The sequence below is a fragment of the Oncorhynchus keta genome, unplaced genomic scaffold (assembly GCF_023373465.1).
Source record: "Oncorhynchus keta strain PuntledgeMale-10-30-2019 unplaced genomic scaffold, Oket_V2 Un_contig_24416_pilon_pilon, whole genome shotgun sequence".
Classification (NCBI taxonomy): domain Eukaryota; kingdom Metazoa; phylum Chordata; class Actinopteri; order Salmoniformes; family Salmonidae; genus Oncorhynchus; species Oncorhynchus keta.
In genome coordinates, this window is record NW_026283891.1 from 1 (window position 1) to 17,500 (window position 17,500).

The window sequence follows — 17,500 nt, forward strand, 5'->3', positions numbered from 1 at the left end:
CAGAACAGGAGAAAGGCCCTGTAATTTCTATTCATTGTATAAAGATTCAGCTATTTGCTGAACTGATTAAAGTACATCAGTCTTCATCATACACTGTGGTAGTGCCAGTAATAGGTTTAGGGAATAGGGACCTAACGCGTGGCAGGAATAGGGACCCTAACGCGTGGGCACGAATAGGGACCTAATGCGTGGCAGGAATAGGGACCCTAACGCGTGGCAGGAATAGGGACCCTAACGCGTGGCAGGAATAGGGACCCTAACGCGTGGCAGGAATAGGGACCCTAACGCGTGGCAGGAATAGGGACCCCTAACGCGTGGCAGGAATACACCACCAGCCTTTACCTTTGACCCCAGGCAGGAAAGGCAGGACTGCTTACACCACAGGCAGACAGAATATAAGGACGCTGATTTTGTAAAGGCTGGAGGACATTGTTGGAGAACCCTTTTGTTCCAACAAACCCTTGGTCCTAAGCCGTCGCCCCTGGGCCCTTGGGCATTTGTTTAGGTTCTTCGTATTAGGGTTATTCACCTCATCCTCCACACAGGCCACATAGCACCCACCTCGCTGATACACTCTACACCCTGGCAACCGTTTTATACACCACAGTACTCATTGTGGATTGGCTGTCGTATTGGAACGGCTAGAAATGGCACCCTGGTCTACAGTAGTGCACTATAAATGGAATGGGGACGTCATTTGCCCTGGTCTAAAGTAGTGCTCTTTATAGGGAATAGGGTGCCATTTGGGACACTGATGAATAAGAGCTGTCTATTGTTGATGAATAAGAGCTGTCTATTGTTGTTGAATAAGAGCTGTCTATTGTTGTTGATGTTGCAGACGGACCCAACCAGTGTTCCCCAGCTGGCCTGGCAGTTTGTCCCCGTTCAGAAGGTGGTCAACCCCGTCCTGGCATTCTGCAGAGGAGACACCGTACACTTCCTGCTGGTAACACCTCACTTCCTGTTTACTTCCTGGTTACCATTATTCATTGTTTAGTAAACAATAACAATTGATTTTTGTTGTTGTTGACTGACTGACTGTTTGTGTCCAGGTGAAGAAGGATGAGACCGAAACCATCCATGTCATCAAGCAAAGACATCTGCAGCTGAACTGTGACATCATCAGTCTGAATGTAAGTGCCGCATGATGTCACTTCAGGATCTGTCTTTCTTTACAGGCCACATGTCTTCTTTGTTTAACCCTCTGCCCTTCTCCGTTCCTTCCTCTTACCTTTACTGAATGGGCGTGTTTGACGTCGCAGCAGATTTGACATTTTTAGTCAAGACTGACTGATCTACAAAGAACCTTGCATTATAAATAACTACTCAGTGTTATTTGTCAGACAGTCAATTTACTCATGATACGTCACAGTTTTGAACACAGCCAAGGTCTCTCTCTGTCGCCTTGTTCTGTCGCGCTTTCTGGCTCTGGCCCTGCCTCTCTGTTATTATCCCTCTCCCTCTCCTTCACCCCTGCCTCTCTTATTATCCTCTCCTTCACCCCTGCCTCTCTGTTGTTATCCCTCTCCTTCACCCCTGCCTCTCTGTTATTATCCCTCTCCTTCACCCCCTGCCTCTCTGTTATTATCCCTCTCCTTCACCCCTGCCTCTCTGTTATTATCCTCTCCTTCCCTTCACCCCCTGCCTCTCTGTTATTATCCCTCTCCTTCACCCCTGCCTCCCTGTTATTATCCTCTCCTTCACCCCTGCCTCTCTGTTGTTATCCCTCTCCTTCACCCCCTGCCTCTTTGTTATTATCCTCTCCTTCACCCCTGCCTCTGTTATCCCTCTCCTTCACCCCCCTGCCTCTCTGTTATTATCCCTCCTTCACCCCTGCCTCTCTGTTGTTATCCTCTCCGTCACCCCCTGCCTCTCTGTTATTATCCCTCTCCTTCACCCCTGCCTCTCTGTTGTTATCCCTCTCTCCTTCACCCCTGCCTCTGTTGTTATCCTCTCCTTCACCCCTTGCCTCTCTGTTATTATCCCTCTCCTTCACCCTGCCTCCCTGCTATTATCCTCTCCTTCACCCCCTGCCTCTCTGTTATTATCCCTCTCCTTCACCCCCTGCCTCTCTGTTGTTATCCTCTCCTTCACCCCTGCCTCTCTGTTGTTATCCCTCTCCGTCACCCCCCTGCCTCTCTGTTGTTATCCCTCTCCGTCACCCCCTGCCTCTCTGTTGTTATCCTCTCCGTCACACCCTGCCTCTCTGTTGTTATCCTCTCCGTCACCCCTGCCTCTCTGTTGTTATCCCTCCTTCACCTGCCTCTCTGTTGTTATCCTCTCCGTCACCCCTGCTCTCTGTTGTTATCCTCTCCTTCACCCCTGCCTCTCTGTTGTTATCCCTCTCTCTTCGCCCCTGCCTCTGTTATTATCCCTCTCCTTCACCCCCTGCCTCTCTGTTGTTATCCTCTCCTTCACCCCTGCCCTCTCTGTTATCCCTCTCCTTCACCCCCTGCCTCTCTGTTATTATCCCTCTCCTTCACCCACTGCCCTCTCTGTTATTATCCCCTCCTTCACCCCTGCCTCTCTGTTATTATCCCTCTCCTTCACCCTGCCTCTCTGTTGTTATCCCTCTCCTTCACCCCCTGCCTCTCTGTTATTATCCCTCTCCTTCACCCCTGCCTCCTGTTATTATCCCTCTCCTTCACCCCCTGCCTCTCTGTTATGATCCCTCTCCTTCACCCTGCCTCTGTTATTATCCCTCTCCTTCACCCCCTGCCTCTGTTATTATCCATCTCCTTCAACCCCTGCCTCTGTTATTATCCCTCCTTCACCCCCTGCCTCTCTGTTATTATCCCTCTCCTTCACCCCCTGCCTCTCTGTTATTATCCCTCTCCTTCACCCCCTGCCTCCCTGTTATTATCCCCTCCTTCACCCTGCCTCTCTGTTGTTATCCCTCTCCTTCACCCTGCCTCTTTGTTATTATCCCTCTCCTTCACCCCTGCCTCTCTGTTATTATCCTCTCCTTCACCCCTGCCTCTCTGTTATTATCCTCTCCTTCACCCCCTGCCTCTGTTGTTATCCTCTCCGTCACCCCCTGCCTCTCTGTTATTATCCCTCTCCTTCACCCCCTGCCTCTCTGTTATTATCCCTCTCTTCTGCCTCCCTGCTATTATCCCTCCTTCCCTGCCTCTCTGTTATTATCCTCTCCTTCACCCCCTGCCTCTCTGTTATTATCCCTCCTTCACCCCCTGCCTCTCTGTTGTTATCCTCTCCGTCACCCCTGCCTCTCTGTTGTTATCCCTCTCCGTCACCCCCCTGCCTCTCTGTTATTATCCCTCTCCTTCACCCCTCTGCCTCTCTGTTGTTATCCCTCTCACACCCCTGCCTCTCTGTTGTTATCCCTCTCCTTCACCCCTGCCTCTCTGTTGTTATCCCTCTTCACCCCCTGCCTCTGTTGTTATCCCTCCTCCTTCACCCCCCTGCCTCTGTTATCCCTTCCTTCACCCCTGCTCTGTTATTATCCCTCTCCTTCACCCCCTGCCTCTCTGTTATCCCCTCCTTCACCCCCTGCCTCTCTGTTATTATCCCTTCTTCTGCTCTCTGTTATTATCCCTCTCCTTCACCCCCTGCCTCTCTGTTATTATCCCTCTTCACCCCCTCCTCTCTGTTATTATCCTCCTTCACCCTGCCTCTCTGTTGTTATCCCTCTCCTTCACCCTGCCTCTCTATTATTATCCCTCCTTCACCCCCTGCTCTCTGTTATTATCCCTCTCCTTCACCCTGCTCTCTGTTATTATCCCTCTCCTTCACCCCTGCCTCTCTGTTATTATCCCTCCTTCACCCCTGCCTCTCTGTTATTATCCCTCTCCTTCACCCCTGCCTCTCTGTTATTATCCCTCTCCTTCACCCCCTGCCTCTCTGTTGTTATCCCTCTCCTTCACCCCCTGCCTCTCTATTATTATCCCTCTCCTTCACCCCCTGCCTCCCTGCTATTATCCCTCCTTCTCTGTTATTATCCCTCTCCTTCACCCCCTGCCTCTCTGTTATTATCCCTCTCCTTCACCCCCTGCCTCTCTGTTATTATCCCTCTCCTTCACCCCTGCCTCTCTGTTATTATCCCTCTCCTTCACCCCCTGCCTCTGTTATTATCCCTCTCTTCACCCTGCCTCTCTGTTATTATCCCCTCCTTCCTTCACCCCCTGCTCCTCTGTTATTATCCCTCTCCTTCACCCTGCCTCCCTGTTATTATCCCCTCCTTCACCCCCTGCCTCTCTGTTGTTATCCCTCTCCTTCACCCCCTGCCTCTTTGTTATTATCCCTCTCCTTCCCCCCTGCCTCTCTGTTATTATCCCTCTCCTTCACCCCCTGCCTCTGTTATTATCCCTCTCCTTCACCTGCCTCTCTGTTGTTATCCCTCTCCGTCACCCCTGCCTCTCTGTTATTATCCCTCTCCTTCACCCCCTGCCTCTGTTGTTATCCCTCTCCTTCACCCTGCCTCTCTGTTATTATCCCTCTCCTTCACCCCCTGCCTCTCTCTGTTATTATCCTCTCCTTCACCCCCTGCTCTCTGTTATTATCCCTTCCTTCACTTCTGCTCTGTTATTATCCTCTCCTTCACTTCTGCCTCTCTGTTGTTATCCCTCCTTCACCCCCTGCCTCTCTGTTGTTATCCTCTCCTTCACCCTGCCTCTCTGTTATTATCCCTCTCCTTCACCCCTGCCTCCCCTGCTATTATCCCTCTCCTTCACCTCTGCCTCTCTGTTATTATCCCTTTCCTTCTGCCTCTCTGTTATATCCTCTCCTTCACCCTGCCTCCTCTGTTATTATCCCTCTCCTTCACCCCTGCCTCTCTGTTGTTATCCCTCTCCTTCACCCCCTGCCTCTCTGTTATCCCTCCTTCACCCTGCCTCCTGCTATTATCCCTCTCCTTCACCCCTGCCTCTCTGTTGTTAATCCTCTCTCCTTCACCCTGCCTCTGTTATTATCCCCTCCTTCACCCCTGCCTCTCTGTTGTTATCCCTCTCCGTCACCCCCTGCCTCTCTGTTGTTATCCTCTCCGTCACCCCTGCCTCTCTGTTGTTATCCTCTCCGTCACCCCCTGCCTCTGTTATTATCCTCTCCTTCACCCCCTGCCTCTCTGTTGTTATCCCTCTCACGTCACCCCCTGCCTCTCTGTTGTTATCCCCTCCTTCACCCTCTGCCTCTCTGTTGTTATCCCTCTCCTTCACCCCCTGCCTCTGTTATTATCCCTCTCCTTCACCCCCTGCCTCTCTGTTATTATCCCTCTCCTTCACCCCTGCCTCTCTGTTGTTATCCCCTCCTTCACCCCCTGCCTCTCTGTTATTATCCCTCTCCTTCACCCCCTGCCTCCCTGTTATTATCCCTCTCCTTCACCCCTGCCCTCTGTTATGATCCCTCTCCTTCACCCCCTGCCTCTGTTATTATCCTCTCCTTCACCCCTGCCTCTGTTATTATCCATCTCCTTCACCCCCTGCCTCTCTGTTATTATCCCTCTCCTTCACCCCCTGCCCTCTCTGTTGTTATCCTCTCCGTCACCCCCTGCCCTCTGTTGTTATCCCTCCGTCACCCCCTGCCTCTCTGTTATTATCCCTCTCCTTCACCCTGCCTCTCTGTTATTATCCCTCTCCTTCACCCCTGCCTCTCTGTTGTTATCCCTCTCCACCCCTGCCTCTCTGTTGTTATCCCCTCCTTCACCCCCTGCCTCTCTGTTGTTATCCCTCTCCTTCACCCCCTGCTCTGTTATTATCCTTCCTTCACCCCTGCCTCTGTTGTTATCCCTCTCCTTCACCCCTGCCTCTCTGTTATTATCCCTCTCCTTCACCCCCTGCCTCTCTGTTATTATCCCTTCCTTCACCCACTGCCTCTCTGTTATTATCCTCTCCTTCACCTCTGCCTCTCTGTTATTATCCTCTCCTTCACCCCCTGCCTCTCTGTTGTTATCCCTCTCCTTCACCCCCTGCCTCTCTGTTATTATCCCTCTCCTTCACCCCCTGCCTCCCTGTTATTATCCTCTCCTTCACCTGCCTCTCTGTTATGATCCCTCTCCTTCACCCTGCCTCTGTTATTATCCCTCTCCTTCACCCCTGCCTCTGTTATTATCCATCTCCTTCACCCCTGCCTCTCTGTTATTATCCCTCTCCTTCACCCCCTGCCTCTCTGTTATTATCCCTCTCCTTCACCCCTGCCTCTCTGTTATTATCCTCTCCTTCACCCCTGCCTCTCTGTTATTATCCCTCTCCTTCACCCCCTGCCTCTCTGTTATTATCCCTCTCCTTCACTTCTGCCTCTCTGTTGTTATCCCTCTCCTTCACCCCCTGCCTCTCTATTATTATCCCTCTCCTTCACCCCCTGCCTCCCCTGCTATTATCCCTCTCCTTCACCCTGCCTCTCTGTTATTATCCCTCTCCTTCACTCTGCCTCTCTGTTATTATCCTCTCCTTCACCCCCTGCCTCTCTGTTATTATCCTCTCCTTCACCCCCTGCCTCTCTGTTATTATCCCTCTCCTTCACCCCCTGCCTCTCTGTTATTATCCCTCTCCTTCACCCCTGCCTCCCTGTTATTATCCCTCTCCTTCACCCCCTGCCTCTCTGTTGTTATCCCTCTCCTTCACCCCCTGCCTCTCTGTTATTATCCCTCTCCTTCACCCCTGCCTCTCTGTTATTATCCCTCTCCTTCACCCCTGCCTCTCTGTTATGATCCCTCTCCTTCACCCCTGCCTCTCTGTTATCCTCTCCTTCACTCCCCTGCCTCCCTGTTATTATCCCTCTCCTTCCCCCTGCCTCTCTGTTGTTATCCCTCTCCTTCACCCCCTGCCTCTTTGTTGTTATCCCTCTCCTTCACCCCCTGCCTCTCTGTTATTATCCCTCCTCCTTCACCCCCTGCCTCTCTGTTATTATCCTCTCCTTCACCCCTGCCTCTCTGTTGTTATCCCTCTCCGTCACCCCCTGCCTCTCTGTTGTTATCCCTCCTTCACCTGCTCTCTCTGTTGTTATCCCTCTCCTTCACCCCTGCCTCTGTTGTTATCCCTCTCCTTCACCCCCTGCCTCTCTGTTATTATCCCTCTCCTTCACCCCTGCCTCTCTGTTATTATCCCCTCCTTCACCCCTGCCTCTCTGTTGTTATCCCTCTCCTTCACCCCCTGCCTCTGTTATTATCCTCTCTTCACCCCCTGCCTCCTGCTATTATCCCTCTCCTTCACCCCCTGCCTCTGTTATTATCCCTCTCCTTCACCCCCTGCCTCTGTTATTATCCCTCTCCTTCACCCCCTGCTCTCTGTTGTTATCCCTCTCCGTCACCCCTGCCTCTCTGTTGTTATCCCTCTCCTTCACCCCCTGCCTCTCTGTTGTTATCCTCTCCGTCACCCCCTGCCTCTCTGTTGTTATCCTCTCCTTCACCCCTGCCTCTCTGTTGTTATCCCTCTCCTTCACCCCTGCCTCTGTTATTATCCCTCTCCTTCACCCCTGCCTCTCTGTTGTTATCCCTCTCTTCACCCTGCCTCTCTGTTGTTATCCCTCTCCTTCACCCCCTGCTCTCTGTTATTATCCCTCTCCTTCACCCACTGCCTCTCTGTTATTATCCCTCTCCTTCACCCCTGCCTCTCTGTTATTATCCCTCTCCTTCACCCCCTGCCTCTCTGTTGTTATCCCCTCTTCACCCCCTGCCTCTCTGTTATTATCCCCTCCTTCACCCCTGCCTCCCCTGTTATCCCTCTCCTTCACCCCCTGCCTCTCTGTTATGATCCCTCTCCTTCACCCCCTGCCTCTGTTATTATCCATCTCCTTCACCCCTGCCTCTCTGTTATTATCCCTCTCCTTCACCCTGCCTCTCTCTGTTATCCCTCTCCTTCACCTGCCTCTCTGTTATTATCCCTCTCCTTCACCCTCTGCCTCTCTGTTATTATCCTCTCCTTCACCCCCTGCCCTCTGTTATTATCCTCTCCTTCACCCTGCCTCTGTTGTTATCCCTCCTTCACCCCCTGCCTCTCTATTATTATCCTCTCCTTCACCCCCTGCCTCCTGCTATTATCCTCTCCTTCATCCCCTGCCTCTCTGTTGTTATCCATCTCTCCTTCACCCTGCTCTCTGTTATTATCCCTCTCCTTCACCCCTGCCTCTCTGTTATTATCCCTCTCCTTCACCCCTGCCTCCTCTGTTATTATCCTCTCCTTCACCCCACTGCCTCTCTGTTATTATCCCTCTCCTTCACTCCCCTGCCTCTCTGTTATTATCCTCTCCTTCACCCACTGCCTCTCTGTTATTATCCCTCCTTCACCCCCTGCCTCTGTTATTATCCCTCTCCTTCACCCCCTGCCTCTCTGTTGTTATCCCTCTCCTTCACCCCCTGCCTCTCTGTTATTATCCTCTCCTTCACCCTGCCTCTCTGTTGTTATCCCTCTCTTCACCCCCTGCCTCTGTTGTTATCCTCTCCTCACCCCTGCCTCTCTGTTGTTATCCCTCTCCTTCACCCCTGCCTCTCTGTTGTTATCCCTCTCCTTCACCCCTGCCTCTGTTATTATCCTCTCCTTCACCCCCTGCCTCTCTGTTGTTATCCCCTCCTTCACCCCCTGCCTCTCTGTTATTATCCCTCTCCTTCACCCCTGCCTCTCTTGTTATCCTCTCCTTCACCCACTGCCTCTCTGTTATTATCCCTCTCCTTCACCCCCTGCCTCTCTGTTGTTATCCCTCTCCTTCACCCCCTGCCTCTCTGTTATTATCCCTCTCCTTCACCCTGCCTCCCTGTTATTATCCCTCTCCTTCACCCCCTGCCTCTCTGTTATGATCCCTCTCCTTCACCCCCTGCCTCCCTGTTATTATCCCTCTCCTTCACCCCTGCCTCTCTGTTATGATCCCTCTCCTTCACCCCCTGCCTCTGTTATTATCCATCTCCTTCACCTACTTGCTCTCTGTTATTATCCCTCTCCTTCACCCCTGCTCTCTGTTATTATCCCTCTCCTTCACCCCCTGCCTCTCTGTTATTATCCCTCCTTCACCCCTGCCTCTGTTATTATCCCTCTCCTTCACCCCCTGCCTCTCTGTTATTATCCCTCTCCTTCACCCCTGCCTTCTGTTGTTATCCCTCTCCTTCACCCCTGCCTCTCTATTATTATCCCTCTCCTTCACCCCCCCTGCCTCCCTGCTATTATCCCTCTCCTTCACCCCCTGCCTCTCTGTTATTATCCCCTCCTTCACCCCTGCCTCTGTTATTATCCTCTCCTTCCCCCCTGCATCTCTGTTATTATCCATCTCCTTCACCTGCCCTCTGTTATTATCCCTCCTTCACCCCTGCCTCTCTGTTATTATCCTCTCCTTCACCCCCTGCCTCTCTGTTATTATCCCCTCCTTCACCCCTGCCTCTGTTGTTATTATCCTCCTCCTTCACCCCCGCCTCTCTGTTATTATCCATCTCCTTCACCCCCGCCTCTCTGTTATTATCCTCTCCTTCACCCCGCTCTGTTATTATCCATCTCCTTCACCCCCCCGCCTCTCTGTTATTATCCCTCTCCTTCACCCCCGCCTCTCTGTTGTTATCCTCTCCTTCACCCCGCCCTCTGTTGTTATCCCTCCTTCACCCCCGCCTCTCTGTTGTTATCCCTCTCCTTCACCCCCGCCTCTCTGTTGTTATCCCTCTCCTTCACCCCCTGCCTCTCTGTTGTTATCCCTCTCCTTCACCCCTGCCTCTCTGTTATTATCCCTCTCCTTCACCCCTGCCTCTCTGTTGTTATCCCTCTCCTTCACCCCTGCCTCTGTTATTATCCTCTCCTTCAATTCTGCTCTCTGTTATTATCCTCTCCTTCACCCCGCCTCTCTGTTATTATCCATCTCCTTCACTTCACTCTCTGTTATTATCCTCTCTTCACCCCCGCCTCTCTGTTGTTATCCCTCTCCTTCACTCCCGCCTCTCTGTTGTTATCCCTCTCCTTCACTCCCCGCCTCTGTTGTTATCCCTCTCCTTCACCCCCTGCCTCTCTGTTGTTATCCTCTCCTTCACCCCTGCCTCTCTGTTATTATCCCTCTCCTTCACCCTGCCTCTCTGTTATTATCCTCTCCTTCACTTCCCTGCCTCTCTGTTGTTATCCCTCTCCTTCACCCCTGCCTCTCTGTTGTTATCCTCTCCGTCACCCCTGCCTCTCTGTTGTTATCCCTCTCCTTCACCCCTGCCTCTCTGTTGTTATCCTCTCCTTCACCCCCTGCCTCTGTTATTATCCCTCTCCTTCACCCCCTGCCTCTCTGTTGTTATCCTTCCTTCACCCCCTGCCTCTCTGTTATTATCCCTCTCCTTCACCCCCTGCCTCTCTGTTATTATCCCTCTCCTTCACCCCCTGCCTCTCTGTTATTATCCTCTCCTTCACCCCCTGCCTCTCTGTTATTATCCCTCTCCTTCACCCCCTGCCTCTCTGTTGTTATCCCTCTCCTTCACCCCCTGCCTCTGTTATTATCCCTCTCCTTCACCCCCTGCCTCCTGTTATTATCCCCTCCTTCACCCCCCTGCCTCTCTGTTATGATCCCTCCTTCACCCCCTGCCTCTGTTATTATCCCTCTCCTTCACCCCTGCCTCTGTTATTATCCATCTCCTTCACCCCCTGCCTCTCTGTTATTATCCCTCTCCTTCACCCCCTGCCTCTCTGTTATTATCCCTCTCCTTCACCCCCTGCCTCTCTGTTATTATCCCTCTCCTTCACCCCCTGCCTCTCTGTTATTATCCCTCTCCTTCACCCCCTGCCTCTCTGTTATTATCCCTCTCCTTCACCCCCGCCTCTCTGTTATTATCCATCTCCTTCACCCCCCCTCTCTGTTATTATCCCTCTCCTTCACCCCCCCGCCTCTCTGTTATTATCCATCTCCTTCACCCCCCGCCTCTCTGTTATTATCCCTCTCCTTCACCCCCTGCCTCTCTGTTGTTATCCCTCTCCTTCACCCCCGCCTCTCTGTTGTTATCCCTCTCCTTCACCCCCGCCTCTCTGTTGTTATCCCTCTCCTTCACCCCCGCCTCTCTGTTGTTATCCCTCTCCTTCACCCCCTGCCTCTCTGTTATTATCCCTCCTTCACCCCCTGCCTCTCTGTTATTATCCCTCTCCTTCACCCCTGCCTCTCTGTTATTATCCCTCTCCTTCACCCCTGCCTCTCTGTTATTATCCCTCTCCTTCACCCCCTGCCTCTCTGTTGTTATCCCTCTCCTTCACCCCTGCCTCTCTGTTATTATCCCTCTCCTTCACCCCCTGCCTCCCTGTTATTATCCTCTCCTTCACCCCCTGCCTCTCTGTTATTAACCCTCTCCTTCACCCCCTGCCTCTGTTATTATCCCTCTCCTTCACCCCCTGCCTCTGTTATTATCCCTCTCCTTCACCCCCCTGCTCTGTTATTATCCCTCTCCTTCACCCCTGCCTCTCTGTTATTATCCCTCTCATTCACCCCTGCCTCTCTGTTATTATCCCTCTCATTCACCCCCTGCCTCTCTGTTATTATCCTCTCCTTCACCCCCTGCCTCTCTGTTATTATCCCTCTCCTTCACCCCCTGCCTCTCTGTTATTATCCCTCTCCTTCACCCCCTGCCTCTCTGTTATTATCCATCTCCTTCACCCCCTGCCTCCCTTTGTCTCTCTCTCTCTCTGTGTCTCTCTTGCTCTTTCACACCCACTCACCTATTGTGTTTCCCCTCCCCTCCACAGTGGATCAACAGTCGTACCCTGGTGGTGATGGACAGTGGGGGAGAAGCTGCGTGTGGTGGACCGACCCAGCCAGGAGGAGCTGGAGAGCTTGACGTGGCTGAGGTGCAGCTGGTCTACAACAGCAGCCATTTTAAATCGCTGGCAACGGGGAAACGTCAGTCAGGCACTGGTGAGGGTCAGGGGTCAGGGTCAGATGTCAGAGGTGACGGTAGAGAAGTTGCGGTGGGTAGGATAGATAGTGAGGGTTGAGAAGTAATGCTTGGGAAGTGGTAGGGGTGATAGGGCATGGAAAAGGGGTCATAGGTCAGTAGCTGTAGAGGGGAAGGCATCACCTAGCACTGGCAAATGTCACAGGTGAGGTCAGTGGTGGTAGAGGGTGTCAGGTAATTTTTATGGGTCAAAGGTTAAGGGTTATGGAACAGGGTCAGACAGTACAGGACTAGGCTGGCGAGTGGGAAAAGGTTGCACAAGATAATTTCTCCCCTGAAGAATCTGTCTCCGTTACCTCAACTACTAAACACCAAACTGTTGAAACCAGCTGGGAAGGTTACAAACCATTACCTGGAATGAAACCTTTAATCACCAGTCTACCTGTTGTAGAGCAGCTGGCTCTGTCCAATCACACAGGACCAACGTCCTCGTCACTGGATCAGAAGCAGCCAGAGAGGAGAGCGTCTCTTCAGGGGACTGAAGCTGTTCAATCAAGGAGCAGGGGGTCACCAGTGATTCCCTCTCACCTGTCTCCCATACCTCTACATGGAGTCATTCAGGGGCGTCACCAGTGATTCCCTCCCACCTGTCTCCCATACCTCTACATGGAGTCATTCAGAGGGGTCACCAGTGATTCCCTCTCACCTGTCTCCCATACCTCTACATGGAGTCATTCAGAGGGGTCACCAGTGATTCCTCCCACCTGTCTCCCATACCTCTACATGGAGTCATTCAGAGGGGTCACCAGTGATTCCCTCCCACCTGTCTCCCATACCTCTACATGGAGTCATTCAGAGGGGTCACCAGTGATTCCCTCTCACCTGTCTCCCATACCTCTACATGGAGTCATTCAGAGGGTCACCAGTGATTCCCTCCCACCTGTCTCCCATACCTCTACATGGAGTCATTCAGAGGGGTCACCAGTGATTCCCTCCCACCTGTCTCCCATACCTCTACATGGAGTCATTCAGAGGGGTCACCAGTGATTCCCTCCCACCTGTCTCCCATACCTCTACATGGAGTCATTCAGGGGGTCACCAGTGATTCCCTCTCACCTGTCTCCCATACCTCTACATGGAGTCATTCAGGGGGTCACCAGTGATTCCCTCCCACCTGTCTCCCATACCTCTACATGGAGTCATTCAGAGGGGTCACCAGTGATTCCCTCCCACCTGTCTCCCATACCTCTACATGGAGTCATTCAGAGGGGTCACCAGTGATTCCCTCTCACCTGTCTCCCATACCTCTACATGGAGTCATTCAGAGGGGTCACCAGTGATTCCCTCTCACCTGTCTCCCATACCTCTACATGGAGTCATTCAGAGTCAACATAACCATGATGCTTCGGATCTTCCTGAAATAATCATTGAATCCGTACGAAGGTCTTGTTCAGGATTCTTGGCATATATTTGCCACATTTGTATCTAAAAGTATTATTGAGAAATAGCAGTCATGGTTGATTTTCACTCTGAATAACAGTGTCCTGGCCTTTGACCTCTGCTCTCCAGACTAACAGTGTTGTGTTTTAGGCCCTAGTAGGAGAGAAGGCCTGCTACCAGTCTGTCTGCAGCTACGCAGGACAGATGGTGTTACTGGGACCAAGGTAGGTGTGTGTGGTGTGTGTGTGTGTGTGTGGTGTGTGTGTGTGTGTGTGTGTGTGTGTGTGTGTGTGTGTGTGTGTGTGTGTGTGTCTGTGTCTGTGTCTCTGTGTGGTGTCTGTGTCTCTGTGTGGTGTCTGTGTCTCTGTGTGGTGTCTGTGTCTCTGTGTGTGTGTGGTGTCTGTGTCTCTGTGTGTGTGTGTGGTGTCTGTGTCTCTGTGTGTGTGTGTGTGGTGTCTGTGTCTCTGTGTGTGTGTGTGGTGTCTGTGTCTCTGTGTGTGTGTGTGGTGTATGTGTCTCTGTGTGTGTGTGGTGTCTGTGTCTCTGTGTGTGTGTGGTGTCTGTGTGTGTGTGTGTGGTGTCTCTGTGTGTGTGTGTGTGGTGTCTGTGTCTGTGTGTGTGTGTGGTCTCTGTGTGTCTGTGTCTGTGTGTGTGTGTGGTGTCTGTGTCTCTGTGTGTGTGTGTGGTGTCTGTGTCTCTGTGTGTGTGTGGTGTCTGTGTCTCTGTGTGTGTGTGTGTGTGTGTGTGTGGTATCTGTGTGTGTGTGTGTGGTGTCTGTGTGTCTGTGTCTGTGTCTCTGTGTGTCTGTGTGTGTGTGGTGTCTGTGTCTCTGTGTGTGTGTGTGTGTGTGGTGTCTGTGTCTCTGTGTGTGTGTGTGTGGTGTCTGTGTCTCTGTGTGTGTGTGTGTGTGTGTGTGTGTGTGTGTGGTGTCTGTGTCTCTGTGTGTGTGTGGTGTCTGTGTCTCTGTGTGTGTGTGGTGTCTGTGTGTGTGTGTGTGTGTGTGTGGTGTCTGTGTGTGTGTGTGTGTGTGTGTGTGTGGTGTCTGTGTCTGTGTGTGTGTGTGTGTGGTGTCTGTGTGTGTGTGTGTGGTCTCTGTGTGTCTGTGTCTGTGTGTGTGTGTGGTGTCTGTGTCTCTGTGTGTGTGTGTGTGGTGTCTGTGTCTCTGTGTGTGTGTGTGGTGTCTGTGTCTCTGTGTGTGTGTGTGGTGTCTGTGTCTCTGTGTGTGTGTGTGGTGTCTGTGTCTCTGTGTGTGTGTGGTGTCTGTGTCTCTGTGTGTGTGGTGTCTGTGTCTGTGTGTGTGTGTGTGTGTGTGTGTGTGTGTGGTGTCTGTGTGTCTGTGTCTGTGTCTCTGTGTGTCTGTGTGTGGTCTCTGTGTGTGTGTGTGTGTGGTGTCTGTGTGTCTGTGTGTGGTCTCTGTGTGTGTGTGTGTGTGTGGTGTCTGTGTCTCTGTGTGTGTGTGGTGTCTGTGTCTCTGTGTGTGTGTGTGGTGTCTGTGTCTCTGTGTGTGTGTGTGTGTGTGTGTGTGTGTGTGTGTGTGTGTACGTGTACAGTTGAAGTAGAAACACAAGCGTTGTCTAATTGAGTCCTTCTCTTCCAGTCAGCCCACATCCTGACTCTGAGGAACTGGAGGGAGGTAAGTTTGTCTCTGACTTGCCACCATACCAGTCTAAAACTAAAGGTTATCGATTATATCATTCTACCTGTGTGTCTCTGAGGGAATTTAATGGACCTATGTGTCTCTCTGAGGGGTTTAATGGACCTGTGTGTCTCTCTGAGGGGGATTTAATGGACCTGTCTCTCTGAGGGGGATTTAATGGACCTGTGTGTCTCTGAGGGGGATTTAATGGACCTGTGTGTCTCTGAGGGGGATTTAATGGACCTGTGTCTCTGAGGGGGATTTAATGGACCTGTGTGTCTCTGAGGGGGATTTAATGGACCTGTCTCTCTGAGGGGGATTTAATGGACCTGTGTCTCTCTGAGGGGGATTTAATGGACCTGTGTGTCTGAGGGGGATTTAATGGACCTGTGTCTCTGAGGGGGATTTAATGGACCTGTGTCTCTCTGAGGGGGATTTAATGGACCTGTCTCTCTGAGGGGGATTTAATGGACCTGTCTCTCTGAGGGGGATTTAATGGACCTGTCTCTCTGAGGGGGATTTAATGGACCTGTCTCTCTGAGGGGGATTTAATGGACCTGTGTGTCTCTCTGAGGGGGATTTAATGGACCTGTGTGTCTCCCTGAGGGGGATTTAATGGACCTATGTGTCTCTGAGGGGGATTTAATGGACCTGTCTCTCTGAGGGGGAGTTAATGGACCTGTGTGTCTCTCTGAGGGGGATTTAATGGACCTATGTGTCTCTGAGGGGGATTTAATGGACCTGTCTCTCTGAGGGGGATTTAATGGACCTGTGTGTCTCTCTGAGGGGGATTTAATGGACCTATGTGTCTCTGAGGGGATTTAATGGACCTGTGTGTCTCTGAGGGGATTTAATGGACCTGTGTGTCTCTGAGGGGGATTTAATGGACATGTGTGTCTCTGAGGGGGATTTAATGGACCTGTGTGTCTCTGAGGGGGATTTAATGGACCTGTGTGTCTCTGAGGGGGATTTAATGGACCTGTGTGTCTCTGAGGGGATTTAATGGACCTATGTGTCTCTGAGGGGGATTTAATGGACCTATGTGTCTCTGAGGGGATTTAATGGACCTGTGTGTCTCTGAGGGGATTTAATGGACCTGTGTGTCTCTGAGGGGATTTAATGGACCTGTGTGTCTCTGAGGGAGATTTAATGGACCTGTGTGTCTCTGAGGGGATTTAATGGACCTGTGTCTCTGAGGGGGTTTAATGGACCTGTCTCTCTGAGGGGGTTTAATGGACCTGTCTCTCTGAGGGGGATTTAATGGACCAGTGTGTCTCTGAGGGAGATTTAATGGACCTGTCACTCTGAGGGGATTTAATGGACCTGTGTCTCTGAGGGGATTTAATGGACCTGTGTCTCTGAGGGGATTTAATGGACCTGTGTCTCTGAGGGGATTTAATGGACCTGTCTCTCTGAGGGGATTTAATGGACCTGTGTCTCTGAGGGGATTTAATGGACCTGTGTCTCTGAGGGGATTTAATGGACCTGTGTGTCTGAGGGGGATTTAATGGACCTGTGCTGCTGGAGACATTCACTGCTCTAACTCTTTCTCTCTCTCTCACACAGCGGGTGGACTGTCTGTTGAAACAGGAACGTTTTGTTGAGGCTCTGTCCTTGGCCTGGTCCTTCCATGAGGGCACTGCCAAGGCTGTACTGGGTGAATAGTCTCCTCTTCCTCTCCTCCTCCCCTCCCTCTCCCTTTCCCTCCTCTTCCGCTCCTCTCCCTCTCCTCCTCCTCTCCTCTCCTCCTCCATTCCCCTCCTCTCCCTCTCGCTCTCCTCCCTCTCCCTCTCCCTCTCCTCCTCCTCCTCCTCCCCTCCCTCTCCCTTTCCCCTCCTCTTCCGCTCCTCTCCCTCTCCTCCTCCTCTCCCTCTCCTCCTCCATTCCCCTCCTCTCCCTCTCCTCCTCCATTCCCCTCCTCTCCCTCTCGCTCTCCTCCTCCTCTCCTCTCTCCCTCTCGCTCTCCCTCTCCTCTCCTCTCCCCCTCCACTCCTCTCTTAGGGCTGGTTTATACTTTGTCTATTAACATGTCTATAGACAATTAGAATGCGAGTGTCTCTGGTCAGAACAACATTTAATTTATACTCCGGTGGAATGTCTGTAGCCCGTCGCTGCGTCCGTTGTCATGGTTACCTGACTGAGACCGCGACGACACACTCAACAACCGTAAACTATTTTCTGTAATTTAGCTCGCCATTAACGTGTAAATAATGGCCTTGTTGTGAGTTTATTTAGCTGTAATAATGAATATAAGTTAGCTTGTCAGCTATGACATGGTCATTATTTGAACGGGCTAGCCAGCTAACCTAGCTAACAATCTAGAAACCAATCAAAAACATTGTTAAGAAAGTTGTTTTAAGTTGCCTGGTTTTCTGGATTGACATCTACTAAAATTAATGTATAAACGGATGGGTTTATTGGTGTTTAAAAATTCAGCTTTTATGCTATTTTGGAGGCAGGGCGGCCTGTCGTTATTGTCTTAATACTTGTTCACAACGACAAGTTTGATATCGGACATCAATAGAAGGTCACTATGATGTCACTGCTACAGTTGTCATACCAACTGAAAACCAGCTCCAGAAGCTCTGAGATCTACTGTGTGGAACTTCCGCCTGGCCTCTTCTGTACTATAAAGGACAGGTGTT

The 17,500-nt window shown here is 51.6% G+C and overlaps 2 long non-coding RNA genes across 2 annotated transcripts in view; both read left to right on the top strand.

The window, feature by feature from the left end:
- The first annotated feature begins 836 nt into the window (after window positions 1-836).
- Window positions 837-11,673, top strand: LOC127922048 (uncharacterized). The gene is made up of 3 exons (XR_008110295.1): window positions 837-946; window positions 1,053-1,133; window positions 11,631-11,673. It is a non-coding gene; the product is annotated as an uncharacterized LOC127922048 (long non-coding RNA).
- Window positions 11,674-14,789: 3,116 nt separating this feature from the next.
- Window positions 14,790-17,500, top strand: part of LOC127922047 (uncharacterized) — a 4,582-nt gene continuing 1,871 nt past the window's right edge. Inside the window, exons 1-2 of the long non-coding RNA XR_008110294.1 lie at window positions 14,790-14,852; window positions 16,422-16,512. This is a non-coding gene — a long non-coding RNA (uncharacterized LOC127922047). The remainder of the gene's footprint in view (window positions 14,853-16,421; window positions 16,513-17,500) is intronic.